Source organism: Lucilia cuprina, chromosome 6, assembly GCF_022045245.1.
Source record: "Lucilia cuprina isolate Lc7/37 chromosome 6, ASM2204524v1, whole genome shotgun sequence".
NCBI lineage: Eukaryota > Metazoa > Arthropoda > Insecta > Diptera > Calliphoridae > Lucilia > Lucilia cuprina.
In genome coordinates this window covers 50,611,284-50,621,326 of record NC_060954.1, presented here as the reverse complement: position 1 = coordinate 50,621,326, position 10,043 = coordinate 50,611,284, and the positions used below count along the sequence as shown (strand labels likewise).

At 30.0% G+C, this 10,043-nt stretch overlaps 1 protein-coding gene across 1 annotated transcript in view; it reads right to left on the bottom strand.

Moving 5' to 3' along the window:
* Nucleotides 1-6,577: 6,577 nt before the first annotated feature.
* The window catches only part of LOC111681408 (cyclic nucleotide-gated cation channel alpha-3), a 214,725-nt gene continuing 211,259 nt past the window's right edge, over nucleotides 6,578-10,043 (bottom strand). Inside the window, exon 13 of the mRNA XM_046954158.1 lies at nucleotides 6,578-6,976. The gene's annotated coding sequence lies outside the window, so the exon portion shown is untranslated. The remainder of the gene's footprint in view (nucleotides 6,977-10,043) is intronic.

Sequence of the window (10,043 nt, the reverse complement as noted above, 5' to 3'; positions counted from 1 at the left end):
TTTAGCAATAGAGTTTCAAGTTGATATATTTATATTTCATTTATGGATCATTATTTATAAGGAGGACTAATTTGAAAATAAAATATTTAAGCAAAGCTTTACTTTTACTAAATATAAGTTTAAATTTAATAAATTTGTTTTTTTCTTTCTTTAGACCCGTTTTAATAATAATTAATGATAATTATAATAATAATAATAATAATGATGATAATAATAATCATAATAGATTGATTAAGCTAACTAATTGCGTTGCTTTTGGAGAAAAAATTTATATTTTTCCTGTAGAATTTTTTTTTTATAAATTTTTTAATTATTTAATAATTTATAATAATTTTTGTTTATATAATTTTTTTTATAACATTTTGTTTTATTTTATTATTACAATTACATTGAAACCCCTTTTGCTAATAAGTTTTCTTTTTTTGTTGTTGTATTTTTTTTAATTAAAAAAATTTAATTTATTTAATAAAATTAGTTAAAAATTTAAAATAAACAGGGCTTACGAATACAAACAGAAATTATTTGTTTAAAAATTATTTTTACTTATTAATTATTTAATATTATTATCTAAATTAAACAAAATAATTTTTTATAATTTATTATTTTTTTTTTCTTATTTTTAATTAATTTATAAAATCTATGCAAACTTTAACATAATAAAAATCTGTGATTTTTTTCTTTCATAAATAATTAAATAATTACAAAAAAAAATTAATGAAAATCTTAAATAATTAATTATTTTAACAAAATTCTAATTTGTTTTAAATTTATTGTTTATTTATTTTTTAAATTTCCTAACAATTTTTTTTTGTTTTTTTTTAATAATAATTCCCTTGTTTTTTATTTAGTTACATTTTAAAAAAATATTTTTTAATTTTTATTTTTATAAAAAAAAAAAATATTTTTTTAAAATGTTTTTTACCCCCTTAATTATTTTTTTAATATTTTTTTTATTATTTAGACAAAAAATTGTTTTTATTATTTTTTGATAATTCAACTTTTGAGTTTTAATTGGTCTTCTCTTTAGCGAGCCTTTTTTTTAAATTATTACTATTTTTTTATTATTTTTTTTTCGTTTTCAAGTTACATTTACTTTTTTTTTAATTTTAAATTGTTTGTTTTATTAATTTTCTTTTTATTTTTTGTAACTAAGTTTTTAATTATTTTTAGAATTAGTTTTTTCTTTGTTGGCAGTTCTTTTCTTATTTAAAAATCTTTTATATAATGTTTTTTTTTTAATTTTAATTATTTTTTTAATTTTATTTAAATATTAAATATTTATTTTTATTTGTTTTATAAAGTAAATCGTTTCCACTATACATATACATTTAATTAAATACATTAATTAGTTTTTTTTTTATTCGAAATTTTTTTCTTTTTTGTCTAAATTTAAAATTCCATTATGTACCCATTTTTGTATTAATTTTAATTTTTATAACGACATTTTTTTAATTTTGAAATGTGAATTATTGAAAAAATTCTGCTTAAAAATTGAAATATTTTGCAAAAGGCTTGAGTTTCGAATTTCATCTTTATTCGAAAACTTTAACAAAATTTTAATTCATACTAATCGGAACGATTTTGTCTACAAAATTAGAAATCGCGTAAAGATACTAATCCTGCTTGGATCAAAAATTTCATAAATTTATTTTCAAAATTGCGATCTGAAGCGTGCGCACAATGTTTACATGGACACACAGACAGACAAAGTGATTCTGAGCCGACTAATATACATTAACGTGGGTATAGGACTAATATTTTTGGGTGTTACAAAGATCAGCATAAAATCATAATATCCTTCACACTATAGTGGTGTAGGAAATAAACATTTCGATATCCTAGATGAGGACCAAGTTTAATGCTTAAGCTATTCTTTTGTTAAAATTATGGAACTTTTAAAGCTTTGATGCGAATTTCATCCTTATTGACAGCCTGAAGACAATTAGACCGAACATGATGAGATGGTACTTACAGTCAAGTGGATCTCATCTTTAAGCGCATCGACCAAAAGTGGTAATAGGACAGACAAAATTTATGAGAAACTTTGCGATCCTAATGTCATGTCTGAGCGGAACACTGAAGCGTACGCACAAGGTTTATATGGACACACAGTCTAGACGGAGTGATTCTGAGCCGATTGATATACATTAACGTTTGTATAGGACCAATATTTTTGGGTGTTACAAAGATCAGCATAAACTCATAATATCCTCCACAATATAGTGGTGTAGGAAACAAATACTTCGACATCCTAGATGAGGACCAAGTTTGATGCTTAAGCTATTCTTTTGTTAAAATTATGGAACTCTTAAAGTTTTGATGCGAATTGACATCCTTATTGACAGCCTGTCAATTAGTCCGAACGCATTAAACTGTAAGAGACCCTTAACCAATAGGCATGATGTGATGGTACTTACACTCAAGAGGATCTAATCTTTAGGCGCATCGGCCAAAAGTGATAATAGGACAGATAAAATTTACCAGAAACTTTGCGAACCTAATGCCATGTCTGAGCGGAACACTAGTGCAAATACTCATTGGATGTATTTAAATCAGATACATTTTAAAATCCGATGTGTCTTCAGTTTCCACTCAGAAATATTACAGGCTTATGATCTTTTTGGAAAATCCAGAAATCAAGTCATAAGTTCGTGAAATAATACACATTAACATACTTTAACAGAACATAAGATCAAAATCTCATAGGATTCCTTTGATCAGATTAACATACTTAAGCGGAACATTAGATCAAAATCCCATAGGAATGCACGATTAGCATTAAAGGCATGTTGTGGAATTTACATCGAAAATCCACTCACCAAAGCTACTAACCAGAGATCGGTGCGATAACCTACAGTCGATATATTGAAATCTAAGAACGTATTGGACTATCTAAGAGAGCCTTAAGCAAATACTCTTACAAAGGTGATCTTGAATACCAGGACTCTCAGGAATAATACACAACGAAGGATCAATAATTACAAAGGAAATTCAAAAGGGTTAAACTGACGAATGCAAAACCATTAGACGCCATAAGATCTGAAACAAAAACGTTTACTATAGTATTTCAAACGGTCACTCGGAATAATGAAACAAGTTAAATCACAAACATACTATGAGTTTCCCTCCCGGTGAATGTTACTTTTGGTGCTACCAAAACTTTTAATCTGCCAGTACCATAAACTGGGTTTTCCTTGGAATGATTTGACATGCTGTCGACATGAAAGATACACACAATTTAGAGGCACAGGACTCGGTTACCCACAACGTAAAGATTCGGACTTTGTCTTGTCATTGGTTTCGAAGAAGTCCCTTCGGCTTTCAAGTGGCTATGGTTTAAACCCAAATTCGCTGAACAAAGGCTGACAGTATAGTTGGAAATATGTTCAGTAATGTTGCCGATATTGCTGAGGTGAGTATAGTGGGAAATATGTTCAGTAATGTTGCCGATATTGCTGAGGTGAGACTGCGACAAGTGTATATGATATAGGATGGATGTTGTTGAATGTTGTTACGATTTTACCGACCCTTATACCTAGAAAAGTTATCTTGGGTATGTTTCTAGTTTACTCTATTCATGTCAGTCCTTGGTTTATTTGACGGAATCGTTTTTCGGTCTTTCGAATATGTTTCTGTATGATGTTGCTACCCTAACAGGGGTCATATACTCTTATCCTCACTTTTTATAAACGGAAGTGATGTTAAACAGCAGGGCATAACCCAACATTGACGTTAAGTGTTAATATACTAGCGAGACATGTGTCAACATGCAATAGTTACCAACAAATTCCACATAGATCTTCATGGCGGACAATGTGCCAAGTGTGAAGTATACTGTTGGCAAATATTAGGGCTAAAAAAGAAGGATGCAATTGTTATCAAGGACTCATAAGAAGTTGAATTCAAAAAGTCCATTTCTAAAGGATTTGCAACAGCGTTGCGCCTTCATATTGTTCAAATTACAAAGATTTTCGGCAATTCACACATACACAATACAATCGTAAAACAAAACTAATAGCAAGAGCGTAAATACTACAAAAGTGATCTTGAATGCTTAACAACATTCAACAAATTAGGTTAAAATTTGCAAAAGATATGGTGATCTCTGCTAGAAAGTATACTACTCTAGTAACACGACGTGGAAAATTCCAATGGACAAGTAGAGTGAGATGGAAGATCTGGTTGACAACAAGATCTTCTATCATAAATGGCGAGTTCAGCAGTTGTGTAATGATCATAAGATTGACTCATATCTTCGGATTTCAAGCTTATTGGTGTTTACATTATTTTCGCTTGATTTGTAATCATCTAGCTTGATTTCAATAGCAATATCTCGATTTTATAATTTTTCTGTCATTGCATCGATTTGGCTGGTAAACCGATTCCTTGTGATTTAGCCAGTCGTCCGGTAACCACTTTTCATCGTCAGTAATAATTCCTTAAAGTAAAATGTGATACAATCAATCACGTCAGACACTAAGGAAAGGGTTTGGTGATCTGTTTAACAACAGCGTCCAATAGAAATCATAAATTGCGAGTTCAGCAGTTGTGTAATGATAATGAGATTGACTCATAACAATAAGCTTGTACTCTGAAGAGTTTGGTGGAAGATATATATATCGTCTATATAAAATTGATATTGCTCTTTTCGTACAATCCCGACACGCTCTAAATTATTACATTATTTTCGGATTATTGTGATCTTCTACCTTGATTTCAATAGCAATATAGCTATAACTCGCCTTTATCACTTTTCTTATGATATTGATTTGGCTTGTATACCGGGCTTCCGATATGATTTCTTGTGATTGCCCAGTATCCATTTGTAATCGTCAGTAATAATTCCATAAAATAAATGAGTTTTTTTTATGGCGTTTAAGTCCATTTCCATCTACATCCCATAAATGATGCATTCATGTTAAGACACCTTTGGGGTGTATTTTAAACTTATTCCTAAAATGTGCTAGTTAATTCAAACAGTTTGAGATAATGACCTAAAAAAAACCATCATCACCCTTTTCATCATACGGTACACACTTATGGGAATGTTGCTTCTGTGTTCGAATGCGTGTAATTTCGAAAAGCATAATTTCGTCCAACATCTGGGGTTATCGAGCAATGATTAACGACATGTTTGAACTTAAATGAAAGACTTTAACATGTAAAACCTCTGATTCCCTTGCGTCACAAATCTAAGAAAAAATTGATCTTTAGCTTATTACGTTTCGTAATCGTGTTATTATTATAATGATGTTAGTTGACCGCCTCGGAGCTGTGATTCAAAGCCATAAAACTTTTGCTGCGAGTGTTTAGTCTTGAATCGATGTTTTGATAGATCGATATAAAGATTTTAAAATGAGTTTTTTTTTGTTCCAGTCACAAATCAAGACAAAAACAAAAGAATTGTACATTTGGATCCAAAATCGTGTTTATATTGACAAGTTGTACAATGAGTCAAAATTGAGGTGGCGGAATCTGTGGAACTATTCAAAATACAATAACACCTTATGAGAAATTCCAAATTTGTTGTCTTTAATAGTTCTGTAGACACCAAATAAGTTCCAAAGTTTAAATGTTTTATACCACAGTACCAAAAACTCGGAGCTTTGAGTAAAAGCCATAAAACTTTCGCTTGCTAGTGTTTGGACTTTGAACCGATGATAGATCGATTTTTAAGAAAAAAGAAGTGTTCATTTGAATCCAAAATCATATTAACAACTTGTACAATTAAGGGCACTTCACACGATCACACGACAAGTCTAATGAAAAAGTAAAATGAAATTCCATCCGTTTGACAAAAAAAGAGAATAAAAGTCGTTTGATTTATATTTTTCGTGTTTAGACGATTGGTATTAAACAATAAAAAAGTAAGATGGAAACAGCTGTTTCAGTTTTTTTATATGTGTTTACATAAAAATACATCCCTGATCTAATGCGACCTGCTCGTTTTTTGAATCATTTCAAAAAATGAAGAGAGCCATACGACTGTCAAATTTTCCATCTGTATTCTCTCTCAATGTGTGATGGTTTCATTACATATTGTGTTTAGACGATCCCATCTGTACTCTTCTACACAAAATTTTGACAGATCATATTACTTGTGTGATCGTGTAAAGATGGCATTAGTCATAATTGAGGAACTATTCGAAATATAATAGGAGCTTAAAAACACTTCTTGTGAAATTTAAATTTGTTATCTCTAATATTTCTGGAGACACCAAATAAGTTCCAAAGTTTAAATGCTCTAAACCACAGTTCCACAAACTATAGTTTTTATTTTAACAATTTAACTCTGATCACTTGTGAAAGAAAAGCCCCAAAGTATGTTAAATATTTGAAAACATTTCGTTATGTGTGTGTGTGTGTGAATTGTTTAACTAAAAAAATTAACAATTACTTACTTTATTTACAAAGTTATGAACAATTTGAATGAATTAATTTTTAATCCTAAATTTCGGTTTAAATTTTCTTTTTATCAATTTTATAAAAGTTTTCTTTTTTTATATAATTTAGACACTAATAATCATCTATACTATACTCGTTTTCTTTTTGTAACTTTAAAGTTTTGTGTGTTTTCTCCGTTTCACTTAATAGTTTAATTAATTTATATACAAAATTTTAATGAGTTAAATGTTAATTTGTTTATTTCATTTACTACTTGTTTAAATGGAAGAATATTTAGCTGCCAGATCCATATGCCGATCTCTGGATGAATCCCCTGCATTTGATGACATTATTTTACGACCTCTACGTGAAGAACATGAGGAAAATGTCATAAGATGATCTTCTGCTTTAACATCAGACGATGTTGTGGGGGGATTATTTAAGTGAAATCTTTTCGTTGATGATGTTGGAGTTTGGGTGGCCATATTTGAGAAACGTCTGTATTTATTAAACATTAATGGAGGCGATGAGTTGGCATCACCGATTAAAGCTCGTTTGGTTAAAGATATTTTTGTTGTTGCAGCTGCTGCTCCTAAATGATGTTGTGTTTTTATTTTATATATATTTTTTTCAAATTCAATTTATTTATTTATATTTTCTTTATAATTATTAGTATTTTTTTTTAATGAATTAAATGATGAAAAATTTATGATTTAATTATTAAGTGTGTGTGTGTGTGTTTGTGTTTCTGATCTATAACAATTATATATATATATGATTTTAAGTTTATATAAAAAGAATTTGGTTTTTTTTTCTTCTTTGGTTTGCATTGGTTCAAAACATTTATATTTAAATGATAATAAAACAGTTATTTATTGAGTTGTTTGTATGTACATTTAGCTGACTGACTGTATTGATTTAATATTTTATTTTTTCTTGGGATTTTCTGGTTTGTTTGTATTGTAGTTGTAAATGTTATCTTTTATTTCAATAGAACAATTATTATTTGATTTGTTGTAGTAGTAGTAGTCACTGTACTTGTATGCATATGATACAATAATAAAATTTATTATAATTTTAACAATACAATTAGAATTATAGAAAATTAAAATTATTTAAATTAAATAAAACATTCATACATTCATGAAAGATTTATATATATATTATACAATTAATATATGTATATATTTTTTTAAATTAAATTTTTATTGAAGTTGTTGTAATTATTGAACAAATTATATGTAGATTAAGCAGAGATAGGCAAATTATAAAAACAGATTTTAAAAAATAAAAATCTATAAAATTTGCGATATTTAAAGTAATAGAAGTCGAAAGTTTTCAATTCTATGTTATCTTAATAATATTAGTATTTTAACATTCAAAATCAAGCCATTATCTTAACAACGTTTTCCTATTCTTAGCATATCTGTGAGATATTCTAAAAAAAGTTTGTAATATCTAATACTCTTGATCTTTACTTATATAGCATTGTAAAGCTCGGTAAGCAATTTGCTGTCAAATCTATTTAAACTTCCCAAACTCTTTATAAGTTCCCCCCTATAGGCAAACAAGTCCATACTCAATCCAAAATCTATATTTTTCAATTTAGGACTGCAATTTCTAAGTTCCTCTTCAAACAAGAATCAGTACCAATAACATTCTGTATATTTAGTGAGCATTAAATATAAACTCAAATTGTAAAATCCTTGACAAGATTTTTAGAAGAATGTCGATCCTGATAACTGGATCACTGGGATCAACTTCGATGAAATCCCTATTTCTGCTGCTTAACTGGATCCCGATAGATTTGTTGGCCAGTAAAAAGGCACTTTCTTAGACTTGTTGGCCAGTAAAATAGCACAGACCATATGTACTTCCTAGTATTGTTAATAGGATAGGAAGTATAACTGTAGAGAGATCGCTCTCCACGAAGCATATTCGTGCACAAAGATGGCTCAAAACGGGTAGGGGGAGGTATTTTAATTTCAGAAATTAAAAATAGTACTACCCTCAGAAACGGTAACGATTGTACTCCAATCCAGGCCGAATTATCGGCCATAAAAAGAACGGCAAACTGGCTCTGCCATTGTAAGATATCAAACAGAGATAGTCACGATAATCAAGCTGCAGTTAAGTCCCTGATAGGTGTATACTCTATATCACGACTACTCCAGAAATGCCGAACATTCTTAAATAGAATGGAGAAACATTCAAACATCGTACTTGTTTAAGTATGTGGACACGGGGGCTATACAGGCAATGGTATCGCTGACGAGCTCGGTTTGCTCGGCGGGTTGGCAGTTGCCTGACTTGGTCATACACCATTTCTATAGTACTCCGATAAGAGTAGGCAAACAGTCATAGATAACATGTTCTATGAACTCTCACAAGCAAGATGGAGAAATGAGCCAACTTGTACTCAAACAAAGAAGATATGGTCAAATATTGATAAAAAGCTTACGGACCATCTTCTAAGACATAACAACTCCGATAGAAGTATGCAAAACACTCATAGGTAATATGTTCTATGAACTCTTACACGCAAAATGGAGACATAAGCCAACTTGTACTCAAACAAAGAAGATATGGCTAAATCTTGATAAACAGCTCACGGACTATATTCTTAGACATAGCGTCTTGGATTACCTTTCAACGACTACTGTAGAAGCTGTTAAGGAATGCAAGACATCTCTCAATGTCTTGCATTAGAGGACTTCGATATGTGAGACATCGATTTCTGGAGGACACCTCAGATTTATTAGGGGTTAAAATATATATCTTGAACACCTTCATTAGGCATTGTGGTTGATTTGACGAAGCAAACTCCAATAGTACTGATTAGTAGCTCTTTCTAGTCCAAGACTGTTTCCTCTCAATCTCCCTCTCTTTGCCAATCTTAATCTTCTCCTTTCAGCATTTACTACTACTATTAATAAATGTAATCCATCTTCTCTTGTTACAACTTTCTGTTTTTTTAATAATACAAGAATCACAAAGGGACCAAAAGCCATGATCCTTGACACTCATATACATATAAGGTCTTTTCGCATCATACACTTTTCGTGAGGCAGAATTTAAGAAGAGAAATTACTGATCTCAACAACTAGAGCGCTAAAGAGTCTCGCATTTGGCTGAGTCCGTAGAAATGGAAGTTGTAAACTTGGAATAGCAAGATGGCATACCAAGTTCGATAATAGTTTTATTATTGACACGTTAGTGATCTCAACAACTAGAGCGCTAAAGACTATCGAATTTGGCTGAATTCATAGAAATGGGAGGCGTAAACTTGGAGTAGCAAGTTCGGTAATCGTTTTATGTATTTGGTGCCTTGAAAAACATTTAATTTATGAATAATGCAGAAACGATAAGGTCATCTAAGTTATTTGTTAAATTGTATCAGAAATCACAAACTAAATCTTAGAAAAATGCACTGTCATAACACTTTTATTCATCTTTTATAAATAAGGGAAGAAGAACTTAAGTTTAGTCAGTTTTAGACTCAGATATTAACTGCCAACCTAATGGTATTCTGATACCATAATGTATTAGACTTTAAGAGTGTTTAATAGACTTCTAGTGGTAATCGTATGGGGGTCGGACGACTCAACAAAGAAAAGCGAATATAATGATCTACATCGCCCGTGTAGATTTTTCTTAAC